Raw genomic sequence first — 21,442 nt, 5'->3', positions numbered from 1 at the left:
AAAATTAAGTATTTTTTAAGGAGTCAGGACAAGAGAATCAGAAGAGAAGACAAATAAGCACCATATTTTTATTTTATTTCTCTTCTCGAAAACAAAACAAAAAATCTTTTGAGAAATAAAATAAATAAAAGAAAGAAAATACACGCCAGATAGAACGAAGTAAGACAATTTGTAGGTTAAACAAAGTATAAAAATTTGAAATTTAATTATCTATTGATATAATTGTATGGAAAAAAAAATTATTTTAGCAACAAAAACTAATAAATTATTGAAATAAATTTTAATTAAATAAATAAAAAAATTTCATTGACACAAAATTACGTGTTTTACACTCAATAAATTCTACGTACGATAAATATTATTTTATTATTGACCTAATTAAAATTATTTGAAAACCTGTCACATATATTTTGTATAAGAATTTTTTATGTTTTGGTAACCGGGTTTATGAGTTATTTATTTCATTTTAAGTTAACTTCCATTATTTTTATAAAAATTTGTTTATCCTGAATATTATAAAAAATTTCAATTTAATTCAACTAGATATTTGAAAAATAAAATTGTAATTATGGAGGCTTAACTTAGTTGGGATACTTCGCATCGAAAATATGGTTAGTTATCACTGTTAATGGTTCTCTTTAGGTCAAAATTATTGTCCGTTTGGTATTAAATTTTATTTTTACGATACTTTTGATATAAGAAAAGTTAAGTTATAGATCAAGTGAATTTTACATAAAATGAAATGACAGAATAGAGTCTGCTTTTTGGAATACGGAAAATATAGTTAGCTCCTAATGCGGAATGACATTATACTCATATTCATGGCTTTTTCGAATCATCGCGCAAAAACAAGATTGTTTTATTCGATTTTCGCCGAAATAATAAGTTTATGGGAAAATGTTTCGTACAAGTTATAATAATGATAATAATAATAGCCTTCCTTTCCGAATTGTATAGTATCTTTCAATTATATAGTATCTCTCAATTCGGTGTGCCTTTTCGCATAGGCCTCCTCCAACTGTCTCCGCTGTGTTCTGTCTCCTGCAACCCTTGTCCAATAAAGTCCCAAAGTGAGGCGTATTTCATCTTCCCATCTTTTTATTGGGTGACCCTGCCTTCTTTTGCTGTCTCTTGGGTACCATAAAGTAACCTGTTTTTTATTACACCGTAGCATATGGCGGGTCCAACCCCATTTTTCGTGATCAATGCGGTATAAAATATCGGTTACTTTTGTTTTGTTTCTTATTTCAGATTGTTTGATTCTGTCCTTGAGTTTTACTCCAGACATACAAGTTCAGTTAAAAGTTTATAATGTTTTTCTTTATAAAGATTTTTCTCTGCAATTTTATTATTTATTAACCCAAGAACTAAAAATAAGGGTGCTATAAGTTTCACCACTATACGTGTCTGCCTGTCTGTCTGCGGTATCGTAGTTAGTAAACGGACGAATCGATTTCTTTTTTTTTTTTTTTGAAAGGTAATTTAACGAAAAGTGTTCTTAATGTGTTTCAAGTGTGAGTTTAGGATACCGTACCTGAAACAACTAAAACAGTAGCCATGATCTTCAAAATTAATTCAGTTTGAAAAAGGTTATAAGGAAAAAGGTAGTTCAATGCAGTGTCCTTAGCTAAGTGCAAGTTAAGGATTCTGCACAAAAAAAAATATGCCGGCTATATATGGAGAATTTTTTCACTGACAGACCACAATTTCACCGAAACGACAGTTTTAAAATAGAATCAAGGCGGTTCATTGAATTGAATATATATAAATCGAAACTGTTTGTAAATGTTTTGTTAAAAAAAAATTTAATTATTAATAATTATACCTATTACACTGTAAATAAAAGAATTGATAATTTCACGGTATTTATTTATATATATTATTAAAACCGTCAATTTTTTATTATTTTTTAAACAATTACACTTTTTTTAAACATTTTTGTTTAAACGGTTGTTACATAATTTATTTATAGTGAAATTTTTTAATAAGTTATGGGTTTACGTATAGTTGCTACCGACTATTATAAACAATTATTTATTGTTTAAAAATTGATATGACAAATTATATTTATTGTTAAATACATAATAATGTGTTGTAATTAGAAAATCGTGCATTTTGTTTAGGTCTACGAATCAAATTAATTATTAAAAATAGTATCCTTGATCTAAATTTTAGGGTAATAATGTTGTTATCAGAATAAAAAATACTATTTTGATCGATAATTTGTTATTTGTTGGATCTAAGAAATTTGTTAAGTTTATTAAATTATTTTTGAGATATACGTGTGAAGAAAAAATTTGGGATTTGAAGCTCTTCGTCTTGCATAAACATTTGTGTCCCATCCGACCATAGATAAGATTTAATACCTAATAGTGGGTAACTTTATAACATCTTACTATTGGAGAAATTATATATTATTACTTTTTGTTATTCTTTACTTTAATCATGTATACGATATTTATTAACATCATGGTCTCTCGATTATAATTGTAGTTTTTAATATGATACATACAGCGTAAACTAAATTGACAAATATCTTATCTAGTAATCTTAATTAAAGAAAATTGAAAAAATACACTCGAATCAGGACTCGAACCCGGACTTCTTGGATTCATGTCAAGCACCTTATCAATTAGGCTATTCTAGTTCTAGACACAGAGTGCAATTTTTTCAACTGTTTGAATTATTTATTTTTACTTTGTTTATTCACTTATTTATTATTATTACTTTTTGTTATTGTTTACTTAAATCATGTATACGATATTTATTTACATCATGGTCTCTCGGTTATAATTGATGTTTTTAATATGATACATACAGCGTAAACTAAATTGACAAGTATCTTGTCTAATAATCTTAATTAAAGAGAATTTAAAAAAACTTCATGGTGTCTAACATTTAAGTTATATAATTAAATATAATTTCAAAGAGTCAATATGAAAGACATAAGCTAGCTTAAATCTGGAAAAATAAAATATTTTTTAACAAGTAGTCCATTCATTCATTGGACCGGTATTGTAGTAAATCTCTACGGCTTCTTAATATGCATCTATTTTTTTTAAGGAATGAGAGGGGGAGGCTGAGAAAACCAACAACTTTGCATTTAAATATTTGTCTTTTAAAGGCAAAAGGAAACCGAAAAAATGTTTTTGTAGAGATAATTAATTTTTTTCTACAATTTTATATTTTCTAATCGCTACTTTGATGTGTGTTAGTATTAATTATATTGTAAACAGCTTGTAATCTGCTAACCAGTAGAAAAACAGTTGAAAAGAAATTAAGTACTAAAATAATTTAACGTTCGAATGAATTTTGATTCTTAAACTAAGCATAGACCTACATTTATTAGTAAAAATTATCCTTGATCTAAATTTTGTCCAAAAAATTTTGTCAACACGATAAAGAAGTAATTAATTTATTATAATTATTAAAGTTACTTAAGGTAGTACCAGCATGAAATCACTTTTCGAAAGATTTGGCCGAATTTTTTTTCTCGGGTTTATAATAGCTTTATTTATGAATTCCTAAAATTTCATAATTTTTGACCGTTTAGATCGCGAGATATTTAAAGACAAAGTTCGCGATTTTGAGGGTCATGTCCCATTTAAAGCATGTAAAATGTCCGGTCTCTCCAACTATTTTTTATGATATTATTATATATTGAAGAAAAAGTAGAAAAAAATGTTTATACAATACAATTCTAAAAAAAAAATTTAGAAATTCATTTTCATTTTCGAGATATTAATTTTGACGTAAATTGATCGAAATTGGGACGTTGGCATAATTATTTCCCATTTTAAACGGTCAAAATTTCTGAAACTTTGGGAATTAATAGTAAGCATTATTAAATTCTTAAATTTAATTTTTCGATAAATTCTGTCGAAAAAAAAATTGTACCATTGCTTTAACATAGAAACTGCAAATACCATGCTGGAACTACGTTAATAATAAGTACTAATTTTTAGTCATTTTCATAATATAGATAACAATAAAGTTGCGTTTTAATGAGGTATTTTGATATTCCAAACGATGACCTAAAATAAAAATAAAAATTGTTCAAAAATAACAAACTGAGTAAGGGCAGGGTATCTTATTGCATACCGAGGCGTAACGCATGGTTTTTCCAATACTGGTAGGCCGTGTTTCGTAATTTCACCAGTATACTGTCCAGTTCGTTAATTACAAATAAGTCTATTTCAGACGCCATTATTCCTTCTTAATGAACAATAAATAAATAAATTTCTTGCACAAACATCCGGTGAACACATGAATACTGTCATGTCCGTTTTACCAGTACAATGAATGATTGAAAAACATTTTTGAAGTCATTTTTTCATATGGAATTTATTCACATACGCTATATTCTAAACCTCAGCCAAAAACAAAAATCCCAAAAGAGTGTCAAAATGAAAAAAAAAAATTGTTTTGACCGCTTATTTTTACCTATCCGAATTTTTTTTAAATACCTACTCAAAATTGAAATTTTTTCAGACAATATATAGATTGATAAAGATTCCCACCAAATTTCAAAGGAATCGGTCGAGTAGAACTTCAGATATCATGTCAACTACCTCGAAAAAAAAGATTAGCAGTTTAAAGAAAAACGCGTTTAAAATTTGAAAAACAATTCCGGCAGAGTAACTTCTAGAATAACTCACTTTGGATTAATTGACGACCCCAAATCCATACATTGGGTCTTCTTCTACTTTATATACAATGTCTTGCAAAGTTATTTCGGCTGTTTTACTTTCTTTTGGAGTAGCAGAAACTCGTAGTACATAGCGATCAATTTTAACGTAGCGCCGCAACAATTCGATTATGAATTAATACTAATACTTATAATTGATTTTAATATATTTCATTTATAAATTATGATTAATAAAATCGCCTATATAATAGGAAGTCAACAAATTAATGAAATATAAATCTTAGTTAACTGTACTACTAAACCAATTATCTGATAATTATTTACAAAAAGGTGTGAAATAAATATATTAATTTAAGAAGAAATAAAAAATACACAAATTCATAAACCAGTTTTAAAAACTCGTTACAAGACTTAACGCGATAATGAGTCGATAAATATTATTTTACTAATTAACTTTCTCAACAACTTCCAATAATAGATATAGGTATTAGCAAAATAGGGTGTGTTGTACCTTAGAGGACCATGTACCACGATTCATGATTCGCAGTTTGCAATTTTCATTTGCAGTTTCGGGAAAGATATTGGTAATCTTTGAGACAGTAATCATATGAAGACAAAATTTACTTACCGGAAAGCAAGCAAGCAGAAACTATGATATAATATAAATAATTTTCTTAAGGTAGTACGAGCACCCAATAAAGTTTAGGCTTGTGGTTGAAATTATTTGTTCCTTATTTTCAACTTTGACAGACGAAAAATAAAAATACAATTTTTTTTATATCTGCCTTGGTTTTTGAAATATTGAAAGGTATATAACTAAGCAAAATTTTCAATTTTCGTTATTTTCAAAATTACTCCAGATATCGAAAAATTAAATTCTTACTTGTCGTCTTATATTGTCAAGGTATAACATAATTTACCATCAAAGTTGGATATATAAATTTTTTTAAGTTTGTATCCCCACTACCGAACTCATACATCCTTTATTATTCGGGCACAACGGGTTTTTGTGTTTTCAATAATTAATTAAGGTATTAACTTAAATAGTTTTTTCACCGACAAGTTTTGGTAAAATCTATGAAAACATATCATCCATCGACCGTATTTCCATAAGACCAATGTTAAATATGCCTACTTTTGAAGTCATTTATTTATTTAAATAATCAGGCACCCCCCCCCCCCCCCATAAAATTTTCAGAATTGATTTAGACTTCCAATTTCATTTTTTAAGAAAATTAAGCCTTTTATCCAAAATTGCCCTGGCGCACGTACGTCCTTAAATTGGTAAGCATAAAATGTTCAGAAGATCGTCGTTAAGTTCAATCGGTGGTTGTCATCCAGTATGGATCATGTTATACTTTTAAAAATGGCTTTAAAAATATAATATAAATCGTAAACCATGGAACAACACTCTCCCCTATAAATAATAAATAAAAATAATTTTTAATTTATTTATATTTTATTTGTATATTCATAATAATTTACAGAGATTAAAAATCTATGGTTTTACAAATAATAAATGTTTTATTAATAGAATGTTTAGTAAAATATTATACGACAGATGTTTTCTAACGGTAAAATAGTAGTCGTATTTGAATGATAGAAATTAATATCAACTCGAAACGATTAAGTTATTTAGTAATCGAAATGATTTTATCATTCATATGGTAGAGTTGATTTTAATTGTATCTACAAGCAGTTTAGAAAATATTCAATGTGGAATAATACGGTTTTTTAGGATCACAAGTAATTCTTTTAATACCCTTATGATGTTAAATTTAAAGATTTGAGCTATGAAAGGCCGCGTTTTTAACATGAATATTGTTATACCATGTACATGAAAATATACCAAGGTATACTAAATTTAGTTCCAAGTTTGTGACACTTAAAAATATTGATGCTAAGAACAACATTTTGGCATTGGTGTTCATAAAATAACCCAATTAGACCATTTCCGGTTGTCTGTCTATCTGTCGTCTGTCGTCTGTCCGTCTGTCATCACGATTAATCAAAAACGACAAGAGATTTCAAGTTGTAGCGTGCTGAGTACGTAAAAAGTGAGGTCGAGTTCGTAAATGAGCAACACAGGTCAATTGGATTAACCGTTAGAGGTAGAACTTTTTCAATATCTTAAACATTTTTCGTTGTGTCTAAGATCAAATCTTGTACATCGTTAGAAATAGAACAAGAATATAAAAGTAAAAAATGTTCCTTATAAAAAATTAAACAACTTTTGTTTCAAACATTTTTTCGTAAACATCACTGTTTACCCGTGAAAGCGCATATTATGCACAAATTGTAGTATTATATAGGTATATCAGGTATATGTGTGTAACATGTATTGGTATATGTATAATGTGATAGAGTAATCAACCCTGTCTATACATGGTATTTCAACAATTAACTCAGTCAATTGTTTTTAATTAAATATAAATTCATTTATTTTCATCTCTTCAAAAGATCAAGATAAACTTCTTAATGATTTTGGGCAGTACATATAGACTTATCGGAGAATATTGCGATCTTCTAAGGCCTTGATCAAATATTTCAATTGTACATAGCGCTCGTGCAATTGGTTCTTTAATTTTATATATTACATCATCTTTTTGTATTTGATTTAATATTAAACCCGATTTCCAGTGTTGACTCCATCTGTTTTTTAAACTTGAACATTTGCTTTCTTCCTGCTATACATGATGTAGATATTTGAATAAAAACATTATACATAGTTTACCTCCAATATTGTAGTAACTCCCGGTATTATATTTCATTTATCATTGAATGTTTGAATAATTAAAATTGTAATTAATGAAAATAATATTTTTTTTATTATGAATAAATAATGATATAAATCATTTTTAATAATTATTATTAATTGCCTTTAATGTTAAATATTTTTTTATAACATTTAATATGTTTTTAATATCACATGTTCAAATATAATTGCGATATTAGAGGCAGAGTAAATTTTCCAATTTTTATGCGTTTTTGGTGAAAATAGTCGAATTAATTCAATGTTTTTAGCAATGGTAAGATGATGGCCTCTCAAATTCAGTAAAATTAAATTTTTGATTAGATTAATTTGTTGTATAAGGTTTATCAAGATGATTAGGACATTCAAATTGTAGAGAAAACAGCCATTTTCTAATTTCTATAGAATCTACAAAACCTAAGAAATTGAAATTTTGCATTGGGATGGAGGTGTATAGAAAAAAATATAGAAATGTTTAAAAAGTTACGCCTGCCTGCACTCAACTATAAATATTTCTGGATTTTATCTTGAATCAGTTATTTTTTCAGAACAGAAAGAGAAATAAACCATACATTTCAGATAATATTTATAAATTTTATCAATGAAGATATTTAATTTCAATTTTGTTTGAATTATTTTTATACTTGTTTTCTCCACTTGTAGTTAGATGAAAACCAAATCGATTTGCTTTTAAAAAACGATCTAAAAAGTGCTCAAAAATAACAAAAAAAAATTTTAAAAATTTTTAGAATTATCTAGGAATTATAGTCATTTCTCAAGTGTTTTTCTAAATTCTGAATGGAATTGAATTTTATTTTGATTTTCAGTCACCCTATTAGCTCAGTTGGTTAAGGCGTAACCAATTCCGCCCGCGGTATGCTTAGGGTAGCGAGTTCGATTCCCCCCGTCGCAACAAAATTAATTTAATTAATAGTTGTGATGGGCTGGTGTAGTGCATGGAAAAGGTGCTCTCAGCCTCTGAAAATGAGGAGCTGATAAATGAAATTATCAGCGGAAAGGTGGTAAAACACATATATGGTATCACAATAGGCACTATAGCCTAAGTGTGCCCTTCGTGGACAGCCAATATAACCTAACCTAACTGATTCTCAGTCAACTGGAAAAGAAGGGAAGAGTATTTAGTTAAGAAGATTTTTCAAATCTCTGAGTCAAAACCTCAACCCATTAAACATAAATCTATTTTCGATTGTGACGCTCTTTTTTACAAAAAAAGCCCAGCAGATCCCATTCATTTCTCAACTAGTTTCTTGTCAGACAGTTTCAATATCGATCTAAAAATACATTCTTCATGTAATAAATTTATAAATTTCCACTTCATTTGATTATTTCTAATAAATGGATAATAAAATGCAATAAAAAAACAAAAAAACCACAAACACAATTCGAAAGTGACATTTCGAAAAATAAACTATTAAAATAATAAATAAATAAATAAATAAAATATCCTCATATATTTATTTATAAAATAATAATAATTTAATTATGCAAATTGGAAATTTCTCTATCACAGAATATTAATAAGTTCAAATATATTGTATTTATAAAAGTCTACAAAAAAATATTATTGTACCCATACTCACGAAGTTGGTAGCTTTACCGCTGTGGGTATTGCAGGTATCTATTACCCACGATTTACTCATGCAAGTTTATCTCTCCTTCGGGTTTATCTGCTTATTGAGTGCTCCTAATTTACTTATGGGTGAAGACAAGTTATTTGTTTGGGTCATATTTTAGCTATGAGGAAAAACATTTGTCACTATATTGTTTCAGGTGAGGTTTAAAAACTCACTTTTTTATAAAAATGTAATAAAATTTTGGGTAGATGTTATGAATAAACGTCCTCTTTTATTCATTTCTAAATTCATAAATTTTTTGCCAATCCACTAAAACAGATATTTGCAATTAAAGTTGAAACTTATTGCATGGGTTAAAAGTACCAATTGACTAAAACTGACATATTTCAAATTAGAAATTTACTAAAACTGATACATTTTTGCAAAAACCGTTCTATAGATTTTATTCAAAAACAACTTAATATGAGCAATTTTTTGTTAAGAAGAAAAAGGTTCTTGCCCATCTTAAATCTTAAAAAACAAATCCCAAATATGCATTTTAATATTAATATCTGTCCGTTTGTCTGTCTGTCTGTCTGTCGACACGATAACTCATAAACGAAAAGAAATATCAAACTGATTTTTTTAGCGTACTCATAACGCAAAAAGTGAGGCTAAGTTCATAATTAAGGAATATAGGTCAATTCGGTCTTGTAAACCGTTAGAGATAGAACAAAAGTATGAGGGTAAAAAATGTTCCTTATAAAATAAGTAACAACTTTTGTTTGAAACATTTTTTCGTAAACATCCCTGTTTACCCGTGAGCGCGCAAACTAGGTTAGAGCATTATACATGTATTGCATTATCGTTGACGAATGCGTTACCAGCACGTTATGCAGGCGCGGATTCAAGGGGGAGGGGGTTCACAGGGGTCATGATCATTCCCCCAAAAACAGCCCGCATTTCAAAAAATAGAAGAAAATCAATTTTTTTTTAACTGAAAACAAAAAAAAATCTAACAAGCGAAACCTACTTCTGCAAACTAAAAAAACTGAAACTAATAGTAAAACAAATTGGGTAGGTTTTTGCATAAGGTTATTCTGGCTTTGTTTTTAATTCATTCAAAAAATTCGGTTTGCTTTGTTTATTTGGTTATTTTTGTTATTTTTAATTTTTTTTATCTTGACCCCCTCCGGAAAAAACTTCTAGAACCGCGCATGACGTTGTGCATGGTATATCAACAATTAACTCAGTCAATTATTTGTTTACACTTGTTTCTATCTGAAAAATATCTGAATCAAATGTAAATAACTTTTCGAAACTTAATTTTTATCTGATTCTTGCTGCTACCAAAGATTACAATTGCTTATTTTGAGTAAACCATGAAAATAATCGATGTATACCTAAATTATTTTACCTCCATCGTCGTAAATTTGGGGGCGTAAAAATAAGCGTAAGTATGTTGAACATCTTCTGAAACCTTTTTGAAGTTTGTAATCGTAGTTCTATTTGAGAGCACTGGTTATCGCATGGCAAAATAATTTTCCGACTAGTATTTAGTTCATATAAGTGGATAATAATATTTTTATTAAACGGGTATACTTATACATAATCATACCTAGTCGTTTATAGATAAATGACAAGTCATACACCTAAAACCAATCATATATTTCCAATAATAATTATAATTTTAATTTATTGAAAGAGATAAGGTAGGTGCCTGGAATAATAAAATATATATAGGTATGTATTATTATTTGCATATAAATATGTGAAGAATTTATATAGACATTAGGTTATTAATACTTAATAAATTTTGTCTTTGTGGATTCTTTTATTTATAGTACCCGTTAGCGACAGAACAGGGTATAAACTCAAATATTTCTAACGGGAAATTCTACACAAGTTGACAGTTACAGGTTACAGGTTAAAAGTTTGTTCAAAGAATATGTGGTGAAAATTTCCGCTTAGGTTCCATACAAATTTTTAAGAAAAAAATCTTTGAAAATCGATAAATACATAGGTGTTATTCAGAAATTTCAAAATACGACATACTTGGAAAGTTTTTGAAAATTTTCACTCGGAAAAAATGAAAACTAAAATAAATAAGTGAAAACAAACAATTGACTGAGTTAATTGTTGAAATACCATGCATAGACAGTTTTGATTACTCTATCACATTACACATGCATACATGTCACATGATAAGGGCGATTTTTTACATTTAAACTTTTGTTCTATCTCTAATGGTTTACAAGATAGGTCAAGACCCACTTGATCTATGTTGCTCATTTACGAACTTGACCTCACTTATTGCGTCCTGAGTACGCTATAAAAAATCAGCTTGATATCTATTTTGTTTTTGAGTTATCGTGTTTGTAGACAGACGGACGGACAACCGAAAATGGACTAATTAGGTGATTTTATAAACACCTATACCAAAATTTTGTTCATAGCATTAATATTTTTAAGTGTTACAAACTTGGGACTAAACTTAGTATACCTTGCATATTACATATATGCATGGTATAAAAATCAATTTTAGGGAGGTTTACTTGGTGAAATTCCATCTTTAGGATTTTCAAGAAATAAAACTTCTAATTTTTTTTGCTTAGTCCACTATATTTTTTAATATTTTAATAATTTAAAATATTTTAGATGAAACATGTTAACATATTTTAAATTATTAAAAAATTAAAAATTATAGGGGACTAAGCAAAGAAAGTTAGAAGTTTTATTTCTTCAAAATCCTATAATAAAAACTTTGTTATGGATTAGCAACGACATAGAAAACAAAAAAAAACGAAATATCTCTGTCCATATAGGGGATATACGAGCACGGTACATCTAGGATTGAAATTATTTTTATCTTATTTCTAATATCTGCCTTGGTTTTCTCACTGAATTTGTACTTTTATTAATTAATTTTAAGTAATTAAAAAGTAATTAATTACTAAAATAATGGTTAAGTTAAAATGTCCAGCCAATAAATTTACGGATGAAAAATATTTGAACCAAATTTAAATTTCATGAATATTCCCTATTGAAAATAATTAAGAAATCGTGGTAATTAGTCACAATGCTGTTAAAATGAGCATTTTGGTGCCATGAAATGTGTTTTTTAGCAAGAACATTATTAAAGAACAGGTCTATGGTAAGAGATAAGAATTTAAAGTTAATTTTATACGAGTATTCATGTGAAAAATAAACGTCGATTAAAATTATTGATTAAATAATAACCCATGATTACTTATTTTCAATCCGAGATTTAACTATCTAGATGATTTTAATGAACTACGTCGATGTTAATATTATTAACACTGTTTATTTTGTTACTTATTAGCGATAAAAATGTATAGTTAATTATAACTGTAATTATAATTTTATATACACAACATATAATAAATACTATTTATAAATAAAATATATATTTAATTACAATCAAAAGATGTTCATCGCACGCAATGCAAACAGACACCTCTAATGTATTATATATATATACATATATATATATATATATATACATGTTCCCGGTAAAGTATATAATTCAAGAATTTTATACAATCCCTCGTTAGAAACATTACCTTAATTTAAAAAAATTTTAAAGATAAGAATAAAACTTAGGAACTTGAAAATTCAAATAAAAGTCGTAGAAAATCAATTTAACAATAATTATTCAATCATTTTTCTGTAATACTAATATTTACTGAAATACTTATCTGATGTTGGTCACAGAACTTCTGGAATACAAAGCCCCTGTTTAGCCTTTAATTAACAAATCACTGTTATGAAAAAGCAAGTGAAAATAAACAATTAACTGGGTTAATTTTTGAAATACCCTATATAGACAGTGTTGAATGTCAGTGTTTATGCTGTTATTATATGTAAATTTTTCAAAAATTGATACTTTTGATCTTCTTAATATTATAGGATGGATTTAAGGTAGTATGAGCGCTAAGGCAATTTTAGATTAAGGGTTTGAATAATTTGTACCTTATTTTCAACTTCATGAATGTAGACGAAAAATGAGAATAAAATCCGATATCTGCCTTGTTTTTCGAAATATCGAAAACTAAATAATTATAAAAAATTTGCAATTTTCGATATTGTCAAGTTATAACATAATTTAACATCAAAATTGAAAATATATATTTTTTTAAATTTGTGTCCCCACTACCGTGCTCACACATCCTTAATTAGCAGGGCACAACGGATTTTTTTTTTTTTTTTTTAATTAATTAAGGTTTTAACTTTAATTTCAATAGTTTTTTTTTTTTTACTTTCATCGACAATTTTTGGAGAAATCTATGAAAACCGATCATCCATCTTCCGTTTTACCATAAGACCAATGTTAAATAATATGCCTACTTTTGAAGTAATGTATTTATTTAAATAATCAGGCTACCCCCCTAAAATTTTCAAAATTGATTTAGATTTATTCCAATTTCATATAAAAAAATAAAAACTTTTATCTAAAATTGCCCTGACGCTCGTACATCCTTAATATGAAATTATAAATCAATAGACTGACTATTTGAACTACCTACAAATTTTCAGCCCTTTATAGTTTTTCAGAAAGTTTTGCACTTATTTGAGCCATCACGGAAAGCAAAGATATTAACGAAAAAGTGTTTCAAATAAAAGTTGTTTATTATAAGGAGTTCTTAAATTTTTATTCTCTTACGGCTTGCAAGATGGATTTTACAGACTCCAGATTCAATTAACATGTTGCTCATTTACAAAATTAATCTTACTTTTTACGTTTTGAGCACACTATAAATTTTAGCTCGATATCTTTTTTAGTTTTTGAGATTTCATATTCACTGATGGAAGGACAGACGGACAAACGAAAATGGGCTGGTTAGGTGATTTTATGAGCACCTATACCAAAATTTTGTTTGAACCACCAATAATTTACTGTCATATATTTCATTATTTATTTATTGTCTGGGAAGTCGATGATTTGTCGATGATGTGCACCATAAGGGTCGTATTCACAACAGCTTGTTCCTGTTAAAATCACCCGATCTATAAATACACATTACATATTATTTTCATTTATGTAATTTAATAATACAATAATAATATGTAAATTATTTGCACTGTAACAATAAGACTATATTTAAATACTTAAACATTATACAGTGCAACCTCGATATAACGAATCTGAAGGGAACCAGTAAATATTCGTTATATCAAGTAATTCGTTAAACTGAGGTTTGTAATATTGAGGTTAAGTTGGTCTAAAATTCGTTATAAAGAGGAAAAAAGTGTCGGAACCTCTCGCGACATGAATTACATACTATGGAGCATACTAACTGTCATATATTGGTGGGACTTTATACGTTATATAAAGGTTTTGAATTGACGAATTTCGTTATTTAGAGGTATTTAAATTTTTTATGTAGTTAAAAATTCGTTATAAAGAGGCTGTTCGCAAAAAATATTCGTAATGTAGAGGTATATTTTATATTGACTCTTATGGACAATTCAAGGGGATTGCGAAAAATTTGTTAAATCGAGGAATTCGTTATATTGAGGTTCGTTATATTAAGGTTGCACTGTATAAATAAAACATACATATAATACATACATACATACTTGCACATATACGTACTCGTATCTTGTTGATTTTATTAAAAATAGTGTATTATTTTACCTTGAATTTGGCATTAAAAAAAAAGGTATTTTAAATAATTTATTATTATGTTATTAATAATAAAACAATCATATCAAAATCTATTATATTAATTTTTTTTGTTCTTTTTTTTTTTTTTTATTAATTATTAATTTCTTTTAATTAAGTTTAATAAATTATTTTTATTTATTATTGTAATAGAAGTAGGTATGTTGTTTTGTAGCTTGTAAGGACATAATATATTTAATTTAAATGATAATAATATTATGTATGAAGTAATTAAATAATATACAGAAGTGTATTAACATTTTTTCATGATAAGTACTCAGTGGCGTAGCGAATGTGAAGGCAAGGGAGTGCATCATGCCCAGGGCACTACTGGCATAGGGCGTTAAATGGGCCGCAAAACAAAAAATTGCTGAATTATTTTTATTTTAATTATAATTCTGACACGCATTGAGCAGCATCCAAACTCTGAAGTGATCAAACTCTTGGACAAGTGTGACAGTGTGAACAGACTAAAGAGACAAAACGTGCTAGATTTAAAATTTAGGTTTTAACAGTCATTGTGAACAGACTAAACAGACAAAATGTGCTAGATTTAAAATTAAGTTTTATTTAACATTATCACTAGATTAAGGCTATTCATATACTTAGTTTAAGCATATTAAGGTGATCACCAGTGTTTAGATTACCGTTCAAGTTAATCTTTTAGTCACTAGATCTATTGGTAGTTCTTTTAAGAACTGATAATAGAAAATTAGGAATTAAAAAAAAAAAATTATAATTAATTTCTGGAAAATATATTTTAAATTTAATACCAGTGTTTATATAATAAATGTTAATTCGTAAATAAAAAGGAAAAAAAAACACTTATAGTCTAAATCAAACTGTAATAATACTGTCAGCACTTCCTTATGGCATCTACGCTGTGTGGTTACATAAATTATATCTTTTTTGATTTGTCTGATAAAATAATATGTAAGATATGATCTTGAATCATTAGCGACTGAACTAGCTGAAACTCGCGAAAAGCCCTGTGAAGAGGCAATAGAAAAAGCGAAGTCTCTTTGTGAAATGGGATATTGATACAACAATACGTGTAAGAAAACGCCGCAAAATGCCCGGAGAATTGGCTAGAGATAAATAATAGGTATCTTTTGAACTAATTCTAGATTAACATTTTTTGTCTCAAATTTAAAGCCCAGCTTGAGCCTCTGACTTTTTTATTTTACTTTATTTACTGATAAACGATTAAAATTTACATATAATAATATTATATGGTTTTCGAATGGGAGGGGGAAGCTAAAAAGGTAGGGTACGAGTTGAGCTCGCTACGCCACTAGAAGTACTTGATAAAAATATGGACTATGGCTGTCACAAACCCTTTTTAAAAATGATGCAAACAAACTGTTAGAGTAATAAGGACACTCCAAAAGCCATAAAATTTCATCATTTAACTAAAAGACAAATATTTTTTTTAACGAATTACCTGAAATCCATCTGAATTATCTTTTCACATATTTTGAGTGATATCTCTGAAACTATGCGTTAAATCATGCAATAAACACGATTTTTAGATTTTTTCAAGATAAATTAATTTAATGGGAATTAGGGATTAAATAAAATAATTAAGACTTAACACTTTTTATGGCCTCTATTAAATAATAATTTTTAATGATTTAAGATCATCCTCTAATATAATCGTATAGGCATTTTCAAAGTACGTTTTTTAATGCGTTTTTCAAACATTTCTTTCATTTGACCACGCTTAAAAACTGGAGACAATCGTAATTTAACCACATTCAATACACTAAAAATATAAAAATGACTTTTAAATTTTAATAAGCATTTATCCAATTTTCACCTGGACAATAAAATCACGGCACGATGAATTGTACTAGTTTCTAGTTTCTATGAAATTACTTACTCATTTACATAACATATTAAAATTTGCATAATAGTTTTATTTTTATTATTGTAATATATTCAATCGAAAAATAATAATTTAATTAAAATTTCAAAATAAATAACAAAGTTTTTAGTATAAAAATAAATTTAATTTTTAAATTTGTTGTTTGTATATTATTTGTTTATTATACAGTGTAGCTCGAAAATAAGAAAAGGTTGAGAAAAAGAACGTTGACTTTAAAATCGTTTACAAACGCCTTTCCATTAAAAGTGTCCGTATCTATATATCGACAATGAAATGGCAACCGAAGCTTCGCTGGGCAGCGATTATTCGAAACAATTCTTTAATGACTCGAATGCATAGATCGTTCTCGATATTATCAAACGATTGGTGTTTAATTTTTAGGATGCTAGTTGGATCTGCTGTTTCATCAACAACAAATGTTCGACTTAGAAGGAAAATAAGTCACCTGTAAATCAAATATTAAAGCACACAATAAGTAGCTTGAATAGAACAGTCGATATGTTTAAAAAAAAGCTTCAATAATTTGTTGAACACTATATTTAAGTAACGAAACTATGGTTGCCATTACGTAATGTTTCTGTCCAGTTCATATTTTTACGGCGAGTAATAAGTATTTGCGAGTAGGAAACAATATTACAATGTGTTCAATTCAAAAGTATCCACCCTTAATAGCTCTTGGCCTGATGTGATTATTGTTTTGAATGAAAACACCACACAATGAAAAATGATATCTAGAGAATTTCAGGTTTCATTCCTTCACCCGTCCAGAAACCATTGGCATGTAAGTACTATGAATATTTTGAAAAAAACCTGATGATCTTCAATCGGCTGTATTCCTTGTATTTCTTTCGTATAAAGTATCTGCTTGTGATTTGAAAGTCTCAATAGTAAATTTTTGAATTATTATTTGCAATATTTCGGAAACGCTCAATTCAATTTGAAGGAGACTGGCACGGTAGTTAGGTGTATTAATTGACTTAAATGAAAATATGGTTTTACCCCCGATTGAATTACACATTAACAAAGATCGCCCACATCATTATTTTTTAGCTTTGTTAATTTTTTAGCCTATTTGTGCCCCAGGCTATTAAAGATGCTTAAAGTAATCTATAAGACTCTTAAAGAAAAGGAGCTGCTGTATAAATTATTTATAAGAGAATATTGACCAAATAATCTTGAAATATATGTTATGTATCAAATTCTCTCTACATAATTCTTCTTTGAAAATCCACCCTATATATACAATCACAATTTTTTCATCAATTACAAACACACTTATATATAAAAAATTGAATTTTCATCCCATTTTCACAATGTTGAAAATGAATGTAAAATATTTTAATACCATTACTGACATAAAGTGAAAAAGCATGTTACTATGATTACTGTTTGAACTTTTCTGAAAAACACTGTTTACATTATTTTAGTAAACATTATTCATATACGAAGCTGCCGACTTTTTTTTAGAAAAAAAAACACATCGAACAATTTTTAAAGTATCAGTGACACTTCAACAAAGTTATCAGTAGAAAATCTTTTATTCTTTTAACTAATTTATGTATTCATTTTGGGTAAAACTTTGGGAAATAGAACGATAACACCAAGATTTTTCATATGTTTCGAATTTCTGTTTGTCAGAAATTACACTCCAAGATATCGTTATACAGGCCCAATAGAGCCAAAGATATAAGAAATTTCAAAGAACAGGACATGTGGCATCAAATTAAGCCCCAATGTATATAGCCATTTCATCAATATGATGGTAAACTAAATGCTATTTTTAATCCAAAATTTGTTCATTACAATTGTCCAAACTTGTAACAAATGCATTCTTAAAGTCGTGCAATACATCATGTTTTCCTGAGTGTTAAAGATTTGAAAATTAAGGATTGGCTGTAATCTGTTACATTTGATTCTGAATCTCATAATACTAATACTATTGAAGCGAAAATCTGAAGGTTTAACGAATGTACTTGAAATAATCAAGCAAAGGAATTAATCAAGAGGGGAATAACCAAGCAATAGAAATTTTAATCAATTTCAATTAATCGACAGTAAAAATGTAATTAAAAAACTAAATTGAATATTTTTAATTAAAAAAGTACATCATTTAATAATAATTCATTATGCAATTACTCTTAATCGTACAGAAAACCAATTTAATAAAATCAATTTTTCCTACATAGGGTTTAAAAAATTTTCAATTTATATTACCCAGATTTTCATTCTACCTAGGGTGGAAAATTATGCATAATAATAATAAAAACACGTAACATAAATTACAATTTACAAGAAAATAATTTTTCACATAATGAAAAATATTTTAATTACATTTTCCATGTTTTACCCAACTTTTTTAATATGGTTACTAAGAAAAAAAATAATAAAACACAGAATATGAATAAAATAAATTAATAATAAAAAAAAAAGAACTTACAAGAACTTCATTAAAAATTCAATTATATTTATATAAATGTATAGTAGGAATTTAATTAAAAAATTTAATTAAATTACTCATATAATGTTAAGTTGACAGTTAAATTAATAATATATACGAGTATTGAATGTATATACACACATATAACATGTAATATGCGCCTATATATTAACATAGACCAAACGTCTATTAAAACATACGTCCGGAAATAATTAAACTCCTTAAAAAAATCTGTCAAAAAAACTTACCGTATTAATATTTGCAACAGATGAATACAGCGTAGTGGGTGAAATTTTGATGCCTTTTATAGAAACAGTCTAATCGGGAAAAAAAATAAAACAAACTAAAAAACTACTTAGTAATAACAAATTACTACTTCAAAATAAAACTTAATAAATCACAATTCTTTACGATTTAAAAAAATAAGATTAATTTTATCAGTTTTAATTAACTTTTTTTTTTAATTAAAAAAAAATTAAAAATAAACTAAAACAATTCACTTAAACTCCACTTTCTTTCAATATAAAAATGTTTTAAAATCACTTCGAATGTCATTTATGAAAACTACTACACGTTATGTTTATCAACAATTACAAAATAACAAACAAATCATAGTATTTACAATTGAAGTAAGAATGACACCACAATATAATAACACATATATATGATGTTAACTGCATGAGAGTTGAACTCAGAATGAGTATGATTGTATGATATGAGCACACGAGAGACTATGTTCGTTGAATGTCGTATATACGGTATATACAGTACACACACACACAATATGAAAACCACCGTATATCGTATGTACGTATGAATGATGCTTATTTGAACCAATATAACACACTGTTAAAGCGCGCACACAACCGATTGAATGGTGATATTGCGTCGCGACGAACCTTATGCGTTTGCAACTTACTCACTAACATAACACCCGACCGACCAACATATACCCATTATAATATTGTATACTTACTTACGTTCGTTTGTGTCCGTATTCGTCGTTATATATCGTTTCGTGTTGTCTACACTACTATGCTTGTGCTATACCCATAATAATCAACATAGTCATATCACACTGTGATTGTATGTATATCATATATATACATATACAAGCACATCGTTTATCGTAAACACTCGAGTATTTACGATGTCAAGTGTAAACAACTGAATTGTGTGTGGAGCTTTATTAGCGCAACTATACACTTCAACAAGGATATGCACAGGTAATTGTATATACGAATATTATTATGTATATGTGTGTATAGAGATGTATGTATATTGTATGTGTTTTGACTCTAGCTATTGTAATAATTATTGTTATTGTTATAATTATTTTAAATAATATATAAATAAATTTATGTAATAAATGGTGTGACTTTTTCAAAGAGTATTTTTACTAGTAATTTATATTATCTTCACATTTACAAAACCATCACTTTACCAAATGTGTACTCCTATATAGGAATTAATTTCAATTCATTTTTAGCTAACTGGGCATAAATTAATACTTCCTCTTTTATTTCCTTACAGAGTTCTTCTATTTTGTTACAAATGTTGACTGTAGAAAAATATATAAAAATTTTGAACTCAACGAGTGTTATGACGTATATTCTAACGTACCGTACGGAACAAACGTCGCGTCAAATTTGTTTATCTTCTATATCTCTCTTTGTCACATTTCCTGCAAATTCTTCTTTGTCACATTTCAGGAAAATTCCACATTTTCCAGAATTCCCTCTCATATAAAAAACAGAAAATTTACTTGTACAAAGGCATTTTACAACGGCTGTCAGTGTATAATTTAAATAACATCGTGGCTACTTTATCAATATTTCAATGCCGCCATTACCCTCAAGTGTGTCTTCCTGAAGATTATCCAGTCATTTAAAAAAATCTAATTTGGTGAAGTTTTCAATATATTCATTTAGGTGGAAGCGCAGATTACTTACACTATAGTCATCACAATATTGAATATTCCCAACGCCTCCAACATAATTATTTGGCTGTATCAGTCGGAGTGTTCCAGAGCGGAATTGCAGCATCAAATGGGGAGCAGATATAAATAACTCGGTATTTAATAAACCTGGTCAAAATAACTCGATCATTACAACTCCGCATAAAATAACTTGGCACAAATACAATCCGGTGCCAAAACAACTCTTGCATAACCAACTCTACGAGCTTAACCCTGCTACTGCGACTTAACCCCGCGACTGGGACTGAGTGGCATCGGGATATTTTTGTGTCCATGTGTCGAGTTGTTAAATGAGTCGGTTATTAATGTTATTTCTAAGATTTTAGTAAGGCTACAACTTGACCTGTACAATTTGTTTATTTCTGATTTCATTTTACGAAAACTTGGGAAATTTTAAATGAGACACTTAAATATTTCACGAAATGAACTTCTGACAAGAACCATTAAACATTTTCAAAATGGCCACTTCCAAAAAAAAA

The 21,442-nt window shown here is 27.8% G+C and overlaps 1 protein-coding gene across 1 annotated transcript in view; it reads right to left on the bottom strand.

Annotated features, from left to right (window-relative positions):
• The window catches only part of LOC123293186 (LIM/homeobox protein Lhx9-like), a 327,991-nt gene extending 308,640 nt beyond the window's left edge, over positions 1 to 19,351 (bottom strand). The window contains exon 1 of the mRNA XM_044873920.1: positions 19,234 to 19,351. The gene's annotated coding sequence lies outside the window, so the exon portion shown is untranslated. The remainder of the gene's footprint in view (positions 1 to 19,233) is intronic.
• Between the last annotated feature and the right edge of the window lie 2,091 nt (positions 19,352 to 21,442).

The sequence above is a fragment of the Chrysoperla carnea genome, chromosome 2, assembly GCF_905475395.1.
Source record: "Chrysoperla carnea chromosome 2, inChrCarn1.1, whole genome shotgun sequence".
Classification (NCBI taxonomy): domain Eukaryota; kingdom Metazoa; phylum Arthropoda; class Insecta; order Neuroptera; family Chrysopidae; genus Chrysoperla; species Chrysoperla carnea.
The sequence above is the reverse complement of the archived record's forward strand: the minus strand, read 5'-3'. Positions and strand labels throughout refer to the sequence as shown.